Source organism: Mandrillus leucophaeus, unplaced genomic scaffold (genome assembly GCF_000951045.1).
Source record: "Mandrillus leucophaeus isolate KB7577 unplaced genomic scaffold, Mleu.le_1.0 Scaffold6, whole genome shotgun sequence".
Lineage (NCBI taxonomy): Eukaryota > Metazoa > Chordata > Mammalia > Primates > Cercopithecidae > Mandrillus > Mandrillus leucophaeus.
This window is the reverse complement of record NW_012106474.1, coordinates 3806650-3829909: the sequence shown is the minus strand read 5'-3', so window position 1 is coordinate 3829909 and position 23260 is coordinate 3806650. Positions and strand designations below refer to the sequence as shown.

The window sequence follows — 23260 nt, the reverse complement described above, 5'->3', positions numbered from 1 at the left end:
CTGGGAGGCAGAGGTTGCACTGAACTGAGATCACGCCATTGCACTTCAGCCTGGGTGACAAGAGTGAAACTCTGTCTCAAAAACAAAAAACAAACAAAAAAAAACCATTTGTGTCTGAAATGCCTGATTATTTTTAGCCACAGAGCAGGTGGTATAAAATATTATAAAAGCAACACTTCTAAGCATCTTTTCAGTTTCTTTATTAATACTCTTTATTAAATTTTAAAATAATTTTTTATGATTTGAAATGTTTATATGTGAAATTGAATTATGAATTAAGAAAATTATTCTTCTAATTTTTTCATTAATTTTACACATTTCCATATGGAAACCGTGAGTCTTTTGCACAACACGGCTATCCCTGCACTAAGTGTGGAGATGGTTGGCAACTTCAATTTTTGACATTACACAGTTGGCACCACTTGCATCTGGCATTTATGTCAGTATCAATCATAAGTCATTCATATTTTGTTGAAATAATCAAGTTGTTTTTAATTCCAGCAATGCAGCTTTTTCTAAAAAAAACAACTAATTCTTGCCAATCAAACCCTGTTCCAGGCCAGTTTGGTATTTCCAACACCAGAAGATGCTCCAGACATTAGATCTTGTCCACATTGTCTCAGAAGATGCATGTTTATGAAATTTAAAGCAAGCATTCCTACACGTATCCAGAGTGATTTTTTTTTACAATATTTTATTTTAGATTCTATAGCTACTACTTACATAAAAAGTGCAGTGCACCATAACAATAAAATTAAAGGTTTATCAGAAGACAGTACCACAGAAAGGCCATGTATCTATACTAGTCGCAAAGGTCAGTATCAATCAGTGTGACCCAGTGAGCTTACCCTAGAATTTATATTATAATAAAAGATTACCAGTTATCACAGCTACTATTATACTTTTACTATGTACCAAGCACTATGGAAATATTTCAGTGTTTTCACCAACAGTCCGGGCTTACGGCGTGTCAATGCAAGGCCATCGGTGGGAATGGTCGCCTGGCACGAGGATTCTGGATTGTGTTGGATGGAGTTCAATTATCATTCTTAAGGGCTATTCTTTTCAAAATGCACATGACTTCTTTAACCAACTTTTTGTGATATAATTGACATATCCTAAATTTACCCATTTAAAGTGTATAATTCAGTGGTACTAGTACATTCGCAAGATTGTGCAACCATCACCTCTCCCTGACCCCAGAACATTTCCAGTTCCCCAGGAGAAACCACATTCTCCTTAGCAGTCCCTTTCCATCCTCCAGCCCCTGGCAGCCACTGCCTGACTTTCTCTCCCTCTGGATTTGCCTGTTCTGGACTTTCATGCATGTGAAAGCAGACGGTGTGTGGCCTTTTGTGCCCGGTTCATCCCCTAGGCACGTTTTCAAGGTCCATTGTGTTGGAGAATGTGTCTGTACTTCTTCTCTTTAATAGACTTTGTTTTTCAGAGTAGTTTTAGGTTCACAGCAAAACTGAGCAGAAGGTCCAGAGATTTTCCATCTACCCTCTGCCCCTCAACACACACACAGCTTCCCTCACAACCCACATCCCACCACTGTGCGCATGTGTTACAGTTGATGAACCCACAGTGACACATCATTGTCACCCAAAGTCGACAGTTTACAGGAGAGCCCCCCCTCCTTAGTAGTGTGCATTCTATGGGTTTGGACAAATAATAATGACACGCATCCCCATTGTCACATCTGCCTACTGCAGGTGATGTCTTCACCTATCAGAAGGGTTAGGAGCTGCTTGCAGCCATTGTCCCTCCGCCACCATCTCCAAGCCTTAGCCCTGAGCCCTGCCTACACCAGGTGTTCTGAGGCATTGCTGTGTCCTGGTAGACTTTATCTCTGTGATGCCCGTTCCGGCCCAGTAACCAGACTGCATCGTTTATTCTATATATGAGGCTATGCTGAGGCTATGTCGTAACTTTCCGCGTGTCTGGGGGCTTAGTCATTGTAGCATTAGATTAACATGTTTAGGGCCGGGCGTGGTGGCTCATGCCTGTAATCCCAGCATTTGGGAGGCCAAGGCGGGCAGGTCATCTGAGGTCAGGAGTTCGAGACCAGCATGACCAACATGGTGAAACCCCATCTCTACTAAAAATACAGAAATTAGCTGGGTGTAGTGGTGTGTGCCTGTCATTCCAGCTATTTGGGAGACTGAAGTGGGAGGATGGCTTGAGCTTGGGAGGTCAAAGCCGCAGTGAGCCACGATCAAGCCAATGCACTCCAGCCTGGACAACAGAGCGAGATCCTGTCTCAAACAAACACATTAATTAAATATTCTGATTCTCTTCTTTCTTATGATGTTTCCACATAGACAATTCTCCAGCATCCAAATAGAAGGCGGCTGGAAGGAGAATACAGAGTAAAGCTGTTCTCATTAACTGTATCATTTGCTGACTAATATTGCCATAGGATTGATGAGCATGACAATTATTACAGAGAAGAGGGATTTCTTACCATCCCTCTCAACTGTCTAAATATTTAGACGTGTGTATCTGAGCCATACATATCTTCCTAGTTATTGAGTTCCCAGCTGGGCCCACAAACGGCATGAGGGTTTTGTTGACAGTGGAGAAGAAAGGCCTGTTTAGACAGCTACAGAGAGTGGAGCTTCCTACACTGGCTGGGATTCTCCGCAGGTGGGAGAGTTGCTGGAAGTGGAGGGATTTCTGAAGTCGGGTGGGGAGCAGGGAGCTTTTATCAGCCCAAGCGGGTATTTCAAGGCTGAGACTGGTGCTCAGTCTCCACATCAGATCTGCACTCACTGCTCTGGGACTTCCAGACCATCTTCCAGAGTCACTGTCAGGACTCTGCAGACCATGAGGACGGCAGTCCTGACTCCTACAAGTGACCACATTTAGAGCAGACCCCTGAGCCCCACTTCTTCTCCAGCAAACGCACCAGCTCTGAGGCTCCCCCAGCCCTGAGTTCCGAGGCCCCTTGTCCAAGGAGAACGAGGAGAAAAGAACAAATGAGCTGAGTATAGACGTGGCTGCTGTTCATCCCTAAGGCTGGAGAGCAAAGGGCAGTCTGGCGGCTCACCCCGGAGCACAGAAAGTGCAGGGAAAGGGCAACGGAAGCTTGGGGAAAATGCAGCTCAGACTCAAGGACCTAAAAGTGTCTACCCCAAAATCAATGCGACTTAACGATGCCACTAGCTATGACACTAACCGTCTCCTGCCTACCCGCTACAGTTGCCTACATTTTGATTTTGGTTTCATAGATCTGGAAGAAATCTGCTTGCAGTCAGAAATGTTAGTGAGATAATCCCAGAGAGATAAATATCTGCCGCAGTCGTTTAAACATCTGATGCCGCCTCCACCCATGACCCCATCCACGGCTCGCCTGGCCTCGCCTCATCTCTGCCAACCTAAATTCCTCCTGCTTCAAGTGAAGCTCTTTCCCTATAATTTTCCTTCATCTCCTGATCAATAAAACCTAGATTTACAGGCCAAGAACAAGCAAACAAAAAGTACCCGTGAGCTTGTCTAAACTAGCTTTCATCGAGAAATGCGGCACAAATAAAATGAGTGATTGGTGAGGTGTGAGCTTTGTTTAACTGGGTTTATTTTGGTTGAGAAGCAAGCTCACATTAACTTGGCCATGCAGGAGTGATGTGACTGTCCCCCGTTCTGTCAAAAACAACAGCAGACTAACCTCCCTGGCCTCATAGCTGGCCACTTCTGAGGATGGGGCAGGGCTTACCATGCACTCAGGACTACGAGCCTTTTCCAAATGTTCTCTTGTCTACAACCCTCCGAGCATGGTGCAGATATTAATTAGTGTTTCTAATGCCTTGCACTGTCATTATCTGTTGATGAAGAGACAGACGTGTCTCCGACAACATCCAGGCCAGCCAAGGTGACATTGCTTTCCTTTGCTCCAAAGCTGTACTCTGTGCCCTAGTTGCAGTCATCCGCACAGAGTCATTACCATCTTACTTTTGGAAACATTCCCACTCCACTCTGTCGCTGTCCCCAGCACTGTCACTGCAATAAGATAAGAGCCCCAGGCTGGGTCTAGTGGCTCACGCCTGTAATCCCAGGACTTTGGGAGGCCAAGGCGAACCTGAGTCAGGAGTTCGAGACCACCCTCTCAGCACCATCACCCTGGCCAACATGGTAAAACCCCGCCTCTATTAGAAAAACAAAAATTAGCTGGGCATGGTGGCATGCCCCTGTAATCCCAGCTACTCAGGAGGCTGAGGCAGGAGAATCAATTGAATGCAGGAGGTGGAGGTTGCAGTGAGCTGAGATCGCACCACTGCACTCCAGCCTGGGCGACAGAGCGAGACTCTGTCTCAAAAAACAAACAAAAAGAGCCCCAGTGCACCTCCAGTGTCCTGGGATCCTGCAGCTCCCGCCCTCCTGGGGGCAGGTCCCTAACTTCCTCCACCTCCCCACCCACCTTCACCCCCACCTGCCTGCTCCACCCTCTTCTGGTTCCCAAAGCCACGGCCAGACGCACCTCCCCAGACGCGGCCTGGCTGGCCCTCCTCTGCTCAGGAATGCACTCGGGCTGGTAATTACTGGCCACGTCAGGTCACTAGCTTGTTTGTCTTGTTCTGGAGACTTCCGTGTTTTCTTGGCTCCCGTGTGAGCTTGGTCACCTCTGAGCCTCTTGCATGCCTCTCTCCTTTCCCCCAGCCGTGGCTCCGGCCACCAAAGCCAAGCCATAGCAATGTCCGCTGTGTGTGGTGAGAACACTGCACCCAGAGCTCTGCAGTGCCTCTCACCTCACCCAGTCACCACATTCAGCCACACACAACAGGCAAGCTCAGTTCCCACTTCGCACACTGGAAAACAGCCTCAGAACAGTCCAGCAGTTTGCACAGGATTACACAGCTACAGCCTGGCCCACCCTTTGGTTCCTCGCTGCCGTGGTGCGCAACCTCCTCTGAAGCCCGGAGGCCTCGCTGTCTTCTAGTTCCCAGAGCAGTGACTAAAAGACCCCGACGTGCAGGATGTAGACTAGACATGAGTTGGGGTCCCTGGCTTAAAAGAGCTTGTAATGAATTAAATCAGCAGAAAAGACAAAAGTAATAAAAAGAATTGTCATTAATATAAGGAAGCAAATGATTAATACCAAAGAAGTGGCAAAGCCAGTCGTTGCTGTGGAAGACGGAAAATGTGTTTGAGGCTGGCGTGGTGCAGGGGCCGCGTCTTGGAGAAGGGGGCCTCTGAGCGAGGCTGGCAAGGTGGGCATGCCTCCGTGTCTTCGTGACCCTGGGGGACAGGCCTCCACTGGGAGGACCACAGCATCCTCTGGAGCCCTGGGCTCTGGCGCTGTGTTTCTCTGTGTTGCTGCTTAATGGTTTCCTAAGATGCAGTCTGTCTCCCTGACAACGCTGAAGGTGTTATCTTACAAATAGAAAAAGGCCCAAATTTTTAAAATATACACTTTGATTTCCTTCACAGCCAGGTTGCAGTGTGATTGTGAGGCCTGGCATGGGACGTGGCAGCTCCTGGTGCCCAGGGAACTTGGAACTGCGCTGGGGCCTGTAGCAAGGGGCCCACGAAGAACTGAGGGTTGACCTGGGCCTCCCTCCAAACTCTGGGTGAATGGAAATATTAATAGCTGTCTGGCAGATGCACTGATTTAACTCAGGGCAGTGATTAATAGGTCTTAGCCTGTTCGTGTGATTATAACAAAATACCCGAGGCTGGGTCATTTGTGAAGAACAGACGTTGAATCTCACACTCTGAGGCGGGGTCCGAGATCAAGGTACCAGCAGGTTCAGTGTCTGGTCAGGGCAGCTCCCCTCAGACAGCGCCTTCTCCATATCCTCACATGGCAAGAGGTGAGGAAGGAACAGACTCGCCCCTCGATCCCCTTTCTAATAAGGAGCTAATCCTCCTGCACACCCTCCTCTCAACACCATCACACTGGTGACCACATCTCCACATATGAATCTTGGTGGACACATTCAGGCCACAGCAGACACGATGGAAAGGATAGTTCAAAACATAAAAATGGTCACAATTGTAGTAGCAAAAGGCCAGCCTCCTGTCTGGATTGACACTGGGCCTTCTGCTGTGGCTTTCCTGAGAGCCTCACGCCCCTCCTCATACGCAGGCCTCCTTCATTCTCTCTGGGGTCCTGGGCTAGGAACCTCCACGCCCACCATGCACTGTTCATCTTCTGCTGCCCCCACAGCTTAGACGGCCCGCTCACCCAGCATTTCCCATCTGCCTCCTACACCAGCTCTTCACATCTCAGCTTAGCCACGACTGTCTCTTGGAGCACTCCTGACCTTCAGACTGGTCTAGGGGCTTTCCTACGCACCTCCAAGGCAGCCTTGAAGCCCCAGTGGTCTTTCTCCCCACCAGGCTGTTTTCCTAAGGCAGGAAGTCTGTATTTGGTGCCATTACACACTGGGTGCTGACCAGGCTGACCAGGCCTACCCTCGGGGACTGTTTGTGAATAGCTGAGTGGCAGGGGCGGTGGGGAGACCTCAGCTCTGCGTTATCCATCCACTAGCAGCCATCCCCTTGTCTGCCATGGTAGAACGTGAATCTTAGCAGAAACGAACAAACCACCCCAATCATAAAACTGTATGAATTCCTACTCAATTCATTATCCATCAAGATGTGAATTTATAATCCTGGTAATTATTAATCAATAAAATTAGACCAGATAAGTCCCTGAATTGTCATATGTAAAAATGAGAATGTAAAAAGAGCTAGTTGAGAGGTCACAACACAGAGGAAGTCCTGGTATGGTGGTCACACGTGGAACCCCAGCACTTCGGGAGGCTGAAGCCAGCCCGGAAGCTCCAGCCTGGGCTACACAGTGAGGCCCCATCTCTCGAAAAAAAAAATTAAAAATTAGCTGGGTGTGGTGGTGCATGCCTGTTGTCCCAGCTACTCGGGAGGCTGAGGTGGAGGATCGCGTGAGCCCAGGAGTTTAAGGCTGCAGTGAGCCATGATCATGCCACTGCACTCCAGCCTGGGCTATAGAGCGAGACCCTGTCTCAAAAATAAATTAATACTTTTAAAAGCACACGTACAGAGGAAGAAGGCCTGAATGATTCTGAAAGCCCATCCTGCACCTGCTCTCCCCACAGAATGACTCCAGCTTTGCCTGGGCACTCACAAGGAGAGCCAGGCCCAGGCCGTTCCCACAGTGATGCGCCATCAGGTGAAGGAGCCACGTCCGCTCCCACACTCACCGTCGCTGCATCACACGTGGGCAAAGGAAGAATCGGACACTAAAGGTTGCCAGTTACCTTTTCAGGGAACTACATGTCCCCACTTGTTTTCTAGATTGAAATGAATGGCTTCAAGGTGTTTAGAGGCTCCTGTCAACGCCCCCTCATGCTTGGAAATGAATGCAAGCTGCAGATTCAGGTTGCCTTCTCCACCTGCTGCAAATGCACCTTTAATGGCTGGCACACATCACGTTTTCCCGGGGAGCTGATGAGTCACCTGCCTTTCCACTCATAGGCTCCCGCCCACCTCAATCCATCCTTCTTTGTGTCTCTACAGGTAGAGAAAATTGCCTGCATTAGCTGCCCCGACAGCACCCACTACTCCCAAGGGTGAACATTCAGAAGCGAGAAGGCGCACCTCTCAGAGCCGGTCTGGACCGCTACAACAGAAACAGTTAGAATAATTTCTAAAGCTGGGCCTTCTACCAGGCACTGACTTAAGAACTTTTGAAGTTATTCTAATTGGCATTTTTAACGTTTCATCTTTGAATGTTTAAAAATATTCATTTAATGTAATTGTCAAGTAGGTAATGTGATCAGGCACCACCAGCTCATGTCCCAGCTTCTGGGCAGGTGTCTGTGGCTTCACAGCTTCCAGTCTCCAGCAGAGACTGCCACTCATCGTTCCCAGCAAAGCTCCGGCGTTCATCTGGAACCTGAAAGGCAAGCAATCCAAGTAAGTTAAGCTGAGAGAGACAGAGAGAGAGAGAGAGATACAGAGAGAGAGAGAACTGTCCTCCTTAATAACAAGAGATAATTTGTAGTGTCACCTTCAGCAGTAACTTTAACCATTTTGGAATATTATTGACACCTGTTCCAATGGAAGGACTGGAAGGCATTGACATCTGTTCCAATGGAAGTCTCTGATAAAGAAGTCTTTATCAATATCTAAGTAAGTTTTGACCTTCTATTGCATGCCATTTTGTAAGAGCAGAGATATTTCATATTGCTTCTTACCTCCAAGAGTTTCAGTCAACAGCTAAAATGACTCTTCTTGAAATAATGTATGCTGCTTTGAATCTACTCCTCAAAATTTACACCCCACTTAAAATGCTTTCCCAATTTTCCCACTTATCTAAGGCCTTGCTCATAACCGAATCCTTTGAAAAATATTACCATTTTCAAAATGTTTCCATATGCTTAACTTTCAATATACCTGCACCAGGTACTCAGCATGAACGAAGTCAAAGCAAGTCCTGTGCTGCATTTCCCCAAAAAAGCCTATTCTGTCCAGTGTCACAACTTGAAGCACATCAATCTGAGAACATCCCAGAAAGACCATCATTTCATCAGTAACTATGAGGAGATGATATATGTTTAGCCTACAAGGAAGCAGATGCAAAACAATGTCAGTGAATGCTCACATGATCTTTTGATGAAGAAGGTCTATTTTTTTTTTTTACCAATAATACAAAAGCAAAGACAGAAACAATAAGGAAAACAGTCACAACTTTTATACCTAAAAGTGTAAAATCTCTAGATGCCAAACTTCAATTAACAAAATTGCAAACAAATGAAAAATCCAAATGAAATACTTGCACTATGCATGAGAAACAAAACATTTATTTTCTAGCATATTTGATTATTTTAACAATCAGTAAGTAAAAAAGATAACTCCCATAGAAAAAAAGTGAAGCCAGGGCGTAATTGCCAACTCATTAAAAATATGTAAATGTATAACATTTATATTAAAATGAGAGATATAACAGCAAACATATTCATAATATTCAATCTTTCTAGAGTTCAAAGAGGCATGTATCAAAAAAATGGGAAACCAGTTTTGTCATTGGAAAAGTTGTATTTATTTTTTATTACGTTTTGATAAAAGCCTATTTTTGGTGACAGTCTGACAAATCAGATGCTCTGAAATATGGGTGGAGGAAATGTAAATGTAAATTCATGCAACTTTTCTAAATATTGACAAAACTCAGTATTTACCAGGATGCTTAAAGATTTCAAACACTTTGGCTGGGCATGGTGGCTCACGCCTGTAATCTCAGCATTTTGGGAGGCCGAGGCAGAAGGATCACCTGAGGTCAGGAGTTTGAGACCCGCCTGACCAACATGGTGAAACCCTGTCTCTACTAAAAATACAAAAATTAGCAAGGCGTGGTGCACACCTGTAACCCCAGCTATTCAGGAGGCTGAGGCAGGAGAATTGCTTGAACCAGGAAGCAGAGGTTGCAGAGAGTGAGCTGAGATCATGCCAGTGCACTCCAGCCTGGGCAACAGAGGGAGGCTACATCTCAAAAACAAAACAAACAAACAAAAAAAGATTTCAAACACTTTAACCTAATTGTTTCATACCTGGAAATCTAAGGAAATAATCAGGAATGAGCAAATTTTGGAATTCAAGAATATTTGTTGTAACATGATTAGTAACCACAAACCAATGATCTTAAATGTTCAAGAACAAAAGGCAGAAATCAACTGAGTTTATTCCACATTTGATAGAAAACTACAGAGCCACTAGTACAAATGGGATTTTCAAAAGCATTTATTAACCTGGAAAAATGTTTATGCCATTGTTAAGAGAAAAAGCAGAATAAACACATTGCAAATAATAATGATTTCATCAGGAATACGTGTTAAAATTACCTATGTATCTATATTTATTAAAAGTTCCGCTCACCGACATTTTAGATATACTGAGAACCACCAATATGCCGTGTGATCCCAATTCTACTGCATACAAAATATTGAAACAAAATCCACAAAACACTCATTGCATTTTTGCCCTACTTTATACATTCATCATTTTTAAAAAGAGGGCAATTTTTTTTTTTTTTTTTTTTTTGAGACAGAGTCTCCCTCTGTCGCCCAGGCTGGAGTGCGGTAGCGCGATCTCAGCTCACTGCAAGCTCTGCCTCCCGGGTTCACGCCATTCTCCTACCTCAGCCTCCCAAGTAGCTGGGACTACAGGCACCCGCCATCTCGCCTGGCTAATTTTTTGTATTTTTAGTAGAGATGGGGTTTCACTGTGTTAGCCAGGATGGTCTCGATCTCCTGACCTCGTAATTGGCCCGTCTCGGCCTCCCAAAGTGCTGGGATTACAGGCGTGAGCCACTGGGCCTGGCCAGCAATTTTTAAAAGTACAAAATGAGACCTTTAATCCGGCATAAGATATGCCACTAATATTGTTTTTCTTTATTTTGGATTCCATTTCTTTGTTTCCTTTTTATTTTTATAGAGATGACGTCTTGCTACGTTGCCTAGGCCAGTCCCAAACTTACGGCTTAAAATAATCCTCCTACCTCAACCTCCCCAAATGCTGGAATTACAGGCCTGAACCATCGCTCCTGGCCTAGATTTCATTTCTTAAATCAAATTTTCCTTTGATAGCTTACCTCATACCCAAGCCGAGAGCCACTTTGGTAGCACATTGAGATACACAATTGCTTGCATCTTTTATTGATGCTTTTCATCACTTTTCAAATTGACAAAAATTTCCCAAGAGACAACCGAAAGTTAAACTCAATGTTCACATAATGTTCACTCAATGTTTAAGAAAATGTCATGTTTTCTTTCCTAATTTAAACATATCTGTCAGATAATAAACACTGACTTTTTTAACTTAAGGACTATGTTTTGCTGAAAAAGCTTTTTTTTGAACAGGGAAAGGCAGTTAATGAATTCAAACATTCTCCTCTTCCTACTTCTAACTCATGAAGCTAAAAACAGTTCATTGTATCATAGATCACTTTCTACTCTGAAAACATGGACAGAGCTCACTTCCTAGAGTGGCAGAAGTCAAACACACTTGCTAACAACATAAGAGTCATATCTATTAAGAGCTCCTAATAGCTTATAATCAATCAAGTTAAAATCAGTTAAAAATAACATGTGTTCTCTTTCTGCTAGGATCCAACTCATCATTTAGGACGTGGTTGGAATAGGAATTGCTCAGTGGAGACTAACGCTAACTCTTTGTGCTCCTTCTTTCCCTCTGCGTATTTTCTGCTTTCTCTCTCCCATCTACGTTGATACAGCATTGCCTGTTTTGCCTCTTAATTGACCCCGAAATTTCAGGGTGCAAGGTCACAGATTTCTTGCAAAGCACAGTCCACAGCTGGTGCCAAGACATGTGATCGGGATGCCTAACCTTAACTGACACTATGAGCTACAAAACTGACAAACCCCAAAGTTACTGAGATTTTAAAGGTGCTCAGCTCTCATGGCATATGTTTAATGCACGAAACAGCACGTTCTTGAGATTGTTCAAATCAACATCGGCCAGCCTGCTAAATACTTACCTGTGCACTTCTGGATCAAGCTCTGTGGGCATAGCGGGTCATCTGAACTCGGGTAGAAATGTGTTTTGTCATCGATAACCTTCCCGCTGTGGCTAACCAGTGCCTGCTGTCCCCATGAATCTCCTCCTCTGCGCAATGTGCATGAAGCCTGTGCTCTTCCTCATAGCCCTCTACCTGTAATCCCAGCACCGAGGCCAGCTTCGCGGGCAGGCGACCTCCTCCGCACACCGCTCCCTGTTCCCTGTTGGGTTTAATTAGGAATGCAGCCTTCCCAGTGTTAAAATAAACCTATGTCTGCAAAATAGGACGATTCAACTAGACAGTTGTCATGATTGCAAAAATGTCTTGATTTAGAGATACCTATTTTTCCCTTATTATCTACTTTCACACATGACTAAAGCAAATTATAACCAAACCTCATTAACTTAGAATTATACAAGTAAGCCTCATCTAATTCATTAAAATCTGAATTACAAAATATGTTAAGAGAAATACAACATTACTTTTTAAAAAAGAAAACAAAAGCAAGACAGAATTCATTTGTAATTTGGTATTTGTCTGACTTTCCTATGAACTATTAGGATGTTTTTCTTATATTTCTCTGCAAACCTGTTCCGTTTTCCACCCATGATTACAAGCTGCATAGATGATCTACTTCCCTTTCTAGATTGTGACATCTTTGAATGTGGAATCTGTCCCCATTTATCTGGTAATCCCTGCTGGCGTACTTGCTGCACTGTGGCCACCAACGGGTGTTTCTTCAACATTTAATAATGGTGCAATTTAACAAAATTCTATTAAATTTGTTTCTCTCTACATGGAAATGTAATTTTATCTTATTAGAACTATTTCACTTTTAAACAGCCTAAAATAGCACTCTTGGAGTGAGGAAATGAATATAAACTAAGAAGACACCTGTGGGGACCTTTGTCCCAATCCCCATCGTTAACTCTTCCAGCCACCTGGCAAGGATACAGGCTCAAAGGCAGGTGTTAGGCTGAGGTCACCCGGTCACCAGGTCCAGGGCTCTCGGATGCCCAGCTCTCACCACTGCCACATGCGAGAGCAGAGAGAGAGCTCCTTAAAGCCCGTTTATTTAGCATTTTGATCTTTTTCTGATTTCTTATAATTTATAAATTTGAAGAATGCCTTCTTCCGAACTGGCGGGGGGTGTAACCAAAGCCTGGAGGCCACTGTTCCGACGTCTTTGCGGCCAGAGCTTCTTTTATTATCCTGAGTCAGAGCCTCCCGAAGCCGCTGAGAAACGCCCACAGGGGGTGGGGTGGGGACACCGCGCATTCAGGTCTCACCATCTGGGGACCCAGTGTGCTGTGGTGCCCTTGCTGAAGGAAGGCTAATTGTCCTAATGTGACCAAGAGAGCCTTCTCACGGCCACGCACAACGACAGAGACCATGTCAACGAGCATCCCAAGGTAGGACAGAGGCAGAGTGTTTCGGATTCTCTTTTACAATTTGGTGGCAACTGCTGGAGAGGCCGGTCTGATTTGTAAGAAGTTAAACAAAGAGCCTTAGGAAGACAAACAGGAGAAAGAACCTTGGATTTATTATAGAATCCGAGGCTTGGCTTTTTGAGCCAGGCTTAGTTTAATTAGCATACACCATAATGCTTGGCACCGAGGAGATGCTTAATAAATATTTATGCACAAATGAATGAATTTTGAGCACATCACTTAACCCTTTGTACACTCAGTCTCCACGTCTACAAAATAGGACGATTCAACTAGACAGTTGTCATGATTGTAAAAATGTCTTGATTTAGAGATACCTATTTTTCCCTTATTATCTACTTTCACACGTGACTAAAGCAAATTATAACCAAACCTCATTAATTTAGAATTATACGAGTAAGCTTCATCTAATTCATTAAAATCTGAATTACAAAATATATTAAGAGAAATACAACATTACTTTTTAAAAATTTAATAAATAGGATGAAGACATAAGATTAATTAGATAAAATGATTTGTACACTTATGTTCCAGATTGATAAATCCAAACTTTAAAATGTCCTAACAATAAAATATAGTTCTGAGTTAGGATGCTAAAGACTTTCAGCGTAGCTCCTGTGTGCTTCTTTCTTTCTTTCTCCTTCCTTCCTTCCTTCCTTCCTTCCTTCCTTCCTTCCTTCCTTCCTTCCTTCCTTTTCTTTCTTTTTATTTTTGATGTTTACTTTTGTTTTTCCAACTAGAAACTAAGCCTCTGAAGTCAGGGAGGATGCAGTATAGAGCTTGTGAGATTTTGAAAATGTGCAGAAGTATTGCAGAAGCTTCTACTCAACAGTTGCTATGGAATGAACTGTGCACTCCCACCCTGCAAATTCCCAGGGGAAGCCCCACCCCTCAGCATGACTACTTTGGAGTAAGGGCCTATGCGGAGGTCTTTAAGGTTAGATGGGGTCATAAGGGTGGGACCCGGAGCCAACAGGATTGCTGCCCGTGTAAGAGGAGCTGCCAGAGAGCTCGCTGTCTCGGCACACATGCGCAGAGGGACGGGGGCAGCTGGGCAAGTCCGGAAGCCTCAAAATGCAATCGGCCTGCTGCCCCCTGGATCTCGGACTTCTGGCCTCCAGAACTGTGAGGAATCAATGTAGGTGGTTTAAGCTGAAACTACCCAGTCCACGGACAGCAACCCAGGCAGAATAATACAATAGTAATTTCAACACCACACAAATCTCTCCTGTCTCCTTGTAGATGAAGAAGCTCTGACCCACAGACTCTGGTCTCACTCAAGGCTCACTAGAGATCCAAGCCCCACCCTCCCTATCCACCTCTGCATGCCACCGTCCACCCCTATGCTGCCATCCACCCCTGCACACTATCCACTATCCACCCCTGCACTAAACCAGTCACCCCTACACCCCCACTATCCACCCCTACCCCTATCATCCATCCCCACAACACACCATCCATTTCTGCCATTCACCCCTCATGCCACCATCACCACTGTACTCAACCATCCACACCTCACTCAACCATCCACCCTTACCCCTCATCATCCACCCCATACCCCATCGTCCCCCCTGCACTCAACCATCCACCTCTGCTCCCCACCATCCACCCCTACCCTTCACCATCCACCCCATCCTCAACCACCCAATACTACCCCTCACTATCCTCCTCAACCCCACCATCCAATCCTACCCCCATCATCCATCTCCCCACCATCCACCCCTACCCCTCACCATCCACCCCTACCCCCCACCACCCACCCTACCCTCTCTTACTCAGGACATGCACCCCACTTCAGGCACCTGCCCAAAGCCCATGCATCCACCAACCTGCCTGAGAGAGCAAAAGACCCTTCACCTAAATTCTTACCTACTCTTCAAGGGTTTCCATCCATTCCACTCACCCTCTGAGTTATTGCCATTGCAGTGGGGGAGACATTTCACTTGAGGGAATAAAGGGTTTTTTCGGTCCCCTCTCCCTTAAAAAAATTTGAAGGAGTTGAGCAATGAAAAGCTGCCCTTTCCTTAAGACACAAATACATTGACCCAGCATAGTGTACTAGGCAGTACCCTAGCATGCAGCAGGCAAATACAGAGCACCTGCGTCCACCTGAACTTCAATCAACCACAAATAATTTCTTAACTTATACTAGATCTAGATGACACTATATACAACCCTACTCTACTACCATGTATTAGATTATGCCAAAAAATAATCCATGGTCCTTGTAAATGCACACTTACCTGGCACACTATATTTTGCTTGCTCTATCTGGCAACTCCTTCCATAAGGGAAGTCTGAAGTGAACAGTCGAGCTGGGAGAGCAGAGTCATGTGGGCTGGGGGAATGATGGGGTCTCACAGTCGTGCCCATCAGCCCATTGACCACACCTGCATGGCACAGGGAGATAGAGGGGAGGGCAGGTGGGTCCCGGCACAGTCACCCCTTCATCAGCCCTTCAACCACAGCCTGCACGGCGCTCATCCCATGAGCTGTCACCCAGCACCCACCAGGAACTAGGCAAGAAGGACATGGCTGTGTCCTCAGGGAACTTAGGGAGGACAGTATCTCCCCCACAACACAGTTCAATCGAATGTGCCAAGGGGCAGGTGTTAGTCTAATATTAACCAGTGCTGGGAACACTGCATGATCTTAGTTCCTTCTTGAAACATTTGTTTTCAAAGGGCTGAAGGAAAATACATCACAGTGAAACAGAATTTGAACCAGCCTCTGGCCCTGAGCACCAGTGCACCAAGCAGATGCTGGAGCAGCCCCAGTACAGGCAGCAGCACATGAGGTCTGGGGGCAGCGGGGGATCCAAGCTGAGCCTGGGACACATGTGAGGTGAGCGGCCAGCAGCACACCCCACTGTCACCTGGTGCCTTGGTAAACGAGGCTGCCAGAAAAAGCAGGGATTAAGCAAGCGTTTATTTTGCCTGGGGTCATCATTTTTGCAATATAAACTTGCGTCATTAATTTGCACAGGCATCTGACCACTTTGTGAAATGTGGAGTTTCTGAGGGCGGCAAGGCACCTAGAATCCAGCACCTTCCTGTGCTGCCCACTCTGGCAGAAGCCCCAGGCAGAGAAGGAGGCTGCAGAGAGGTAGACTAGCTGATGAAATTTCTGATTTTGTAACTCGAGCCTTCTTTCTCATTAATTTTTTTCACTTTTCCCTTTTTATGGAAATAGAACACACATACAGAAAGTACACTTTAAGTATCAGCTTGATGAATTTTCACAGCCCGTGCTCACCCTCGTCATCAAAGCCAGGTGAACAATCTGAACACACAGCAGCCCTGCAGCCACTCCCAGGCACCAAGCTCTGCCACGCCCACTTCTGAAGGCAGAGAGTCATGTGCCTGTGTTTTTGCACTTTATACAAATATATTTTGTCTTACATCTTAATTGCATGTGTTATTTATCCCCAAGTTCCCTGAGGACAGAGCCATGTCCTTGTTCCCTTCTGATCAGTTCCTGGTGGGTGCTGGTGACAGCTCTTGGGATGAGTCCACACTTGCTAATGAAGGGGTGGCCGTGCCTGGACCCACCCGCTCCCTCTCTCAACCTCCCTGTGGTTGACAGGTTGCTGGGCACGGCTGTGGGACACCATCAATGATTACTCTCCCTTTAACCCTTTCAGAATCAGCAACACAAGCAGTGCTTTCAACCCAAAAAGTACCTTAGCACCAGGCCATAGAGATTTTGCAAAAGCCGTAGGATACGGAGCTGGTACAAGCGGAATCTCTGTATTCGAAATGCCTGGTACCAGAAGTGTTCCGAATGTTTTATTTTTTCATATTTTGGAATATTTGCGTATACATAATGAGACATCTTGGAGATGCTACCCGAGTGGAAACACAAAATAAATTCATTCTTTATATACACATAGCCTGAGGTAAATTTACACAATTTTGTAATAGTTTGTAAATGTAACGAAATTTTGGTTACATTGTGACTGCAACCTGTCACATGAGGTGATATGGTCTGGCTGTGTCCCCACCCAAATCTCAACTTGAATTGTATCTCCCAGAGTTCCCACGTGTTGTGGGAGGGACCGAGGGGGAGGTAATTGAATCATGGGGGCTGGTCCTTCCTGTGCTATTCTCCTAATAGTGAATAAGTCGCATGAGATCTGATGGGTTTATCAGGGGTTTCTGCTTTTGCTTCTTCCTCATTTTCCTCTTGCTGCCACCATGTAAGAAGTGCCTTTCGCCTCCCACTGTGATTCTGAGGCCTCCCCGGTCATGTGGAACTGTAAGTCCAATTAAACCTCTGTTTCTTCCCAGTTTCAGGTATTTTTTTAATCAGTGACATGAAAACAGACTAACACATGAGGTCAGGTGTGGAATTTTTCACTTGTGGCCTCAGGTTAGGGCTCTAAATGCTGTAGCTGTCAGGGCATTTGGGATTCCAGGTTTTTGAATTAGGGATGGTCAGCCTGTATGGCAAAAAGCTAGGTGCGGCATCCTCCAGTTCGCAGGCCTGAACATTGGGCTACTAATGCAGGAGAAGGCAAGATTGATCTGATGTCAAATATTGAAACTGAAACGTGTCAGTGCCCGTGTGGATCAATGTTTCATGTGAGGACAATGCTGACATTTTTCTAACCAGCTGGACGATTTTAAAGCATTGCGCTGAAAGAAAGACAGAGAATTATTATTTTTTAAAAAATCTCCCTAGCTTATAAAGTTTAACACTGAAATACAGTCCTTAAGAATATCTTCTTCTAAGTGTGGTGTACAAATTCCATTTCTGCGGTGGTTTGAGGCTGATGTGCTTCTACAAGATGGTTTTGTGGTCTGGTCTAGCTAGGCAGACCCTTTTGTTTCTGTTTCCAGAAATATGTCAGGCATGTTGTCCTGTTGGCAACACTTTAATTCATCCTAAAGTGTTGCCCTACAACACTTTAATTCATCCTTGGTCACAGTTTTCCAGGGCCTCTGGGCATAGGCGTTGATCATCTACACCTGGTAATACCAACGTCTGGCAGTCCAGCCTGACAATGATTCCACCACCTGTCAATGGAGCAGGTTTCAATGTAAACAAGTGTGTGAATAACTGCTGAAATATTGATGCTTTATTGCCTCAATGGAGGCCACAGCTTCCTTTCTTTTATGATAGTACCTGAAATAGTGTTTGATAAGAGCCTATCCAAAGTCCTCCTCACATTCAGCATCTTAGAGTCCAAAAGAAACGTGTTCTCGGGGTTTCTGTTCCAATTCCAGAAGATCCAAGCAGATCCTGGGAGTCATTGTCATTTTCTCCTGCTCACATCACAGAGTGTGATTCTGAGACCCTCTAGCTGTCCCAGTCCCCTATGCCCAAATTCATTCATTCACTTCAGTGCTTCAAAAACTCTCTTTAATTCTCACAAGCCCCAGGTTGATGCATTCTTCTGAAATCCTTGCTTGATGACACTAAGTAGCCATTCCCTGCCTTTCTCGGTCGCCGCACACTTTCTATTTTCTCATTGCACATAGTAAAATATGTAATTTTATATTTGCTTTTCATTTTACTTTCCATCTCCTTCACCAATATGGAAGCTCCAGGAAGGGAGAGGCGATGGACTTTCTTCCCCTGTTGTTTTGCTACCGTCACGCACACAATGCCTGAATTACAGTCGCTGCTCAATAAACATCTGTTAATGATGGTAGTGGCGCAGCGGCTCGGTGCGGGTGAAAATCTCCCTGTATTCCTCTTTAGCTCAGCACTCAGGGCACATTCCTTCCTGTGCACAGTGGAAGGTGACTCCGCTGAGCCCTCAGTCACCGCAGCCTCTGCAGAGGTCCGGGCACACGGCCACCTCAGAGCCCTCCTGCAAGCAAGCAGCCTCGCACGCAACCTGGAGAACGTGCACATGCGTGGGACTGGCCCTGGTTCCCGCCACACTGGGAGGTGGCCTGTGCAGAGTTGTCATATAACAGCCCTGCCCAGGGGAGGATGGGACGTCCCGGTTTCACATGGGTAAGATTCTTTAGGGCAGGCTCCCTACAACACTTAGCATATAAATAGTGTTTATTCATGTGCTCATCCAAACATTTGTTGCCCAGTGCAAATTCACTAGAATCATAGCGTCAAACAGCTGGACCAACACTCATCATCACACATAGGCTTGAGGAGTCCCACAGCTAATGTCAGCACGATGATGGATGGACAAGTGAGAGATAATTAGATAATAGATTAATAGAGACAGATAGATGGTAGATAATGATGATAATGAACTTAGGTATAGATAGACAGTAGATGTGGACAGGTAGGTAGGTAGGTAGATAACAGATTAATAGAGATAGATAATAGATAGAAAGATAATCAATTAATAGATAGATAGATGAGAGAGATGACCCTGGCTTTATCATTTATTATTATCATTTCGACAAGGCAGAGACTCCAGCCTATGGAGAAGCTGTTGGTGGTGCGGCTGGGGTGTGCAAATGTTTATACACACGTGTGTTTTTAAGGGGGAAGAAAGAACGGAAATGGGGGAGAGGAAGGAAGAAAAACAACGGGTCAAAGCACCCAGGGCCGCCATTCACGGGTCCACGTGTTAAATAGGTGGTTATTTGGATAGATGCTGCTGAAAGCTTCTGCTACCTTCCCCAGGTCAGGAATGAAACACACAGGCCCTGGTGGAGGTTCTGGTTTTTTCTGGAATTGTTCTGCTGGAACCTGCTCTCTGTGAATTGACGGCTAATGAGACAAGCAGCTGGAGCAAATGAAGGGCAGTGCTCTCCACCTGTGTCCATCTTGTGGGCTCCTCCTAGGCCGAGGAAGCTCGCTGCCCAGGCTGGGACAGACCCCCAAACAAGGGGATCTGACAGTTCCACAACCCTCAGCCCGTGGGGACCAAAGCAGGTGAGTCTCCACCCAACCTCTCTCCTTTGGACCAGCATGAACTCTGGAGGCATCTGGGCGCAGCTGCCTCAGACCCTACTGTCTTCAACGGAGACTGAGGTTGCAGTTTAGCTGGCTTTCTTGTTCCTACTTCCCTGGGTCCCCCTCAAAGGAGCCACCTGCACCCCGTGCCACCTCACTCTGGCTTGGCCCTGCTCCTCCAAACCACCAGGCCTGCCCTCCCTTGTCCTCACAGAGCTGACAGTCTCCACAGTGCTGTGCAGACTTCAGCTCCAAGAAGCTGCAAATGTTCGAGATAAAATCCTTTCCTGAGAGCGTCATGAACCGTGGCCTGTTTGAGGGCAAAAGAGGAAATGAGAACCAAGACAAGCCAAGACTTCCAAGTGAGCCCTGAGACACCTCTCAGCTGGCTGGGTGGCCAGAGATCCACCCTGCAGGAGCCGCACCGAGGCAGGTGGGCCACATCTCCCAGCAAGTGGCACACAAGAAGGTTCCTCCCAAGAGGAGACATCTGTGGTCTTCCCAGAGCTAAGGCAGCAGGTCCAGGAGCCCAGCCAGTCACTGGCCACCTGCAGGCCTCTACGCTGCAAACCTGGCCAAGCAGGCGGTGCCCATGGCCCCTTGCGAGTGGGCCCAATGTGGTGGAACAGGCGGAACCTGGGCAATTGTCCTGCACTCCTGGCCAGCTAGTCCGTGGATGCTCCTGCCAGGCAGAACTGAGCCACTCCCAGTCTGGCCAGCGCCAGACTTTTCTCAGATCCAGCCACGCCCTCTCTGGACACGGTCTGGACACTGGCAGACCGAGCAGGTAGTTGCCTCCCCTGGCTGGCTCTGACCTCCTGCAGCACAAGGAGAGGATGCATTGCACTTCCAGGCATCCAGGCACTGAGGGTCACTGCTCCATTTCTTTCTGCTAACACTAATTCAAAACAGGGCAGGGAGCAGCTAGGCAGCAGCTGGGAGAGCTGCGGACCCTTCACCCAGTTGCTGGTGGGCTCCATCCAGCCGTACCGCCCACACATGCCCACCTCCAGCTGCCTTGGCCCAGCTGCACGGATGGACTCAACGGCAACCACTGCAGCAGCTCCCACGGGACTCCTCACGGTCAGCTGAGCTTTGCTTTGAGTCAGCGTGCACGGTTCCCAAATGTCGGTGGTGATTTTTGTAAGTGAGGTGGGAGGTCACCACAGGAAGAGTGGGGAGGCATCCTCCCTTCCCGCTGTTTCCCGCCTCTTCCTCCTGGCCGTTGCCTTTCCGTGTTGTCCTCCCTGCTGCCTGCCCCAGCCCACACTGAGCAGGAAGGTGGGTGTGGGCGGGGAGGGGAGCGGAATGGACGGAAGCGGAAAGGGTGGTGCCATCGTCTCTGGCCTAGCTTCTATTTGATCATTAGTTTCAATTCAAGAAAACGTTCTTTAGAGGGAATTTTAAAAATAAATCACATGCACCTCTTGAGTTAAGAAAACCAAGTGTCACAATCGTTGTTACCATGCAGGTGAGAGGAGGAGAGGGGACTGGAAAGTGAAAGGGCATGAGAAAGGTGGATGGGACTGAGCGTGTATATATAGCCGTGCACATGCTGGCCCTCCCAGTCCACAGCACCAGTGGCATCTCCCCCACCCTACAACGTGGAGGTGGACGTTGCCCCAAGATGAGGAGCACGTCAGGGTGGCTTCCAGGTTCACCTTCTGGCTCAGGCCCCAGCCTTCATATGCGCATTCTGCTCTAGAACATTCCTGTTCATGCGTGGTCGTCATTCACTGGTGGCCACTTAGGTGCACTTCTCAATGGCAGTGCTCAGCACGGAGTGATGCTTCTGAGTTGCAGTTTCTTCAGTATGGTTCCCACAGCCCCTCCCAAGGCGGAGGATGCTGCCAAGGAAACCGACTCACCACGTTTGCTGGTGAGCTATAGAGTTATCAGTGAGGTGTGGATTTCTGAGGCCTCTGGCGGGAGCCTGAGTCAAGGCCCTGAGTGTCTAGACCAGCCAGAGTGTCTGAGTGTAGGTCAGCAAACGTGGGCAAACGTCTAGGAGGTGGTGTCCTACAGGGAGCCGAAGGCCTGTGGGACGTGACCAACTCAGCATTCCACTGGAGGCTATAAAATCAAACAGCAAACTGTTTATCATGAATGCAGGATGTGGGCAAACTCACACTGCCCTGCCACCAATAGGTGTGCTAACAGACATCACTCCCTAGCTCCGGGCTCCTTAAAGTTATCTGCTTAAACAATCTAGCCCCTATTGTCCAAAAAATGCAAGCCTACTGTGAAGCAAACGGCAGACTGACAATTACCCAGCAATCACCCCCACTTTCTCACTATCTCTTTTGCCTAATAAATATGGAGGGTTGTGTAAAGCTCAGGGCCCTTGTCCACTAAAGGCAAGGTGCCCCCGACCCCTTCTTCTAAATATACTCTTTTGTCTCTTGTCTTTTATTCCTGCTTTCGCCCCGTTTTCTCAGTCCAATAGGTCTGCAACAGTGTCCCAAGGGTATGAATCCTGAAAGACAACTCTCCACGAAGCAGGTATTTACCAAGTTAGTGCATGTTCCCTGGGTATTAAGGGGAAATTGTAAAATGTTCTGTACGGGGGTGCCTCTGCTGTGTTGCACGAGAAGAGAGGGTGCCTTTTTACTTTTTTAATGTGGCTCAATAAAATTTTAACTCACACATGTGACTCTCATTGTATTTCTATTACACAATGTGCTTTTTACCGTGTCAAAATATCTGGTGGTTTCAGTCAAATTGGTTAGTTAGCACCATGTTCAAGAAAAACTCTGCTTTTAGGAAGGTACCAAATGGTTGGTTGGTTCTTTTAATGGAATTATATAACTCGTTATCACTAATTTGGCTGCAGAATAGGAGTCTGGGGGTTGGCTATAATGGCCTCTGAGGTCTTCTAAGCCTTATAGCTCCGTGATATTAAACTTAGTAAAAAGATGCTAAGAGATTCCTAGACGACAAGCCAGAAAGTATTCGCAGCCTCATAAAGTAGAGACAACTCAGCCGCTGTGAAGTGATAAACGTCTCCTCCGCCAGGTTCGTAGTCTCCTCCACGAAGCCTCAGTTTTGGGTCCAGGGGTCTGGCTCCAGTTCCCCACTCTGGGTGGGAGCTTTGCAGGCGTGGGTTAGTTATTCAAGTTCCGGGTGCCTGGGTGACCCATTTGTAACATAGAAATAGCAAAAGTCCCTCCCCAATGATATCAAAGGGTAGTGATGCAAGACAAGAGAAATGTGAAGATGCTTGTAAAATTTAGAGTCCTAAATATTGGGGCTTTCCCCCTCTAGGTAGAAAGTTATAGAAGAAGGTGGCATTGACTAAGAAACAAAATAATCACATTAATGAATAAGGCGGGAAAGATTTCTGAGATTAAATAAAATTTTCACAGATTGATTTTTTTCAATTCCATATTTATCATCAGAGTCAAGCAGAACTCAGAGCGGATCCTTATGGTTCCGAAAGTGG

At 46.4% G+C, this 23260-nt stretch overlaps 1 pseudogene across 1 annotated transcript; it reads left to right on the top strand.

The window, feature by feature from the left end:
* The first annotated feature begins 19480 nt into the window (after positions 1-19480).
* LOC105553515 lies at positions 19481-22458 on the top strand (annotated as a pseudogene). Its single transcript, XR_001008162.1, has one exon. The product of XR_001008162.1 is annotated as an uncharacterized LOC105553515 (transcript).
* The last annotated feature ends 802 nt before the right edge of the window (positions 22459-23260 follow it).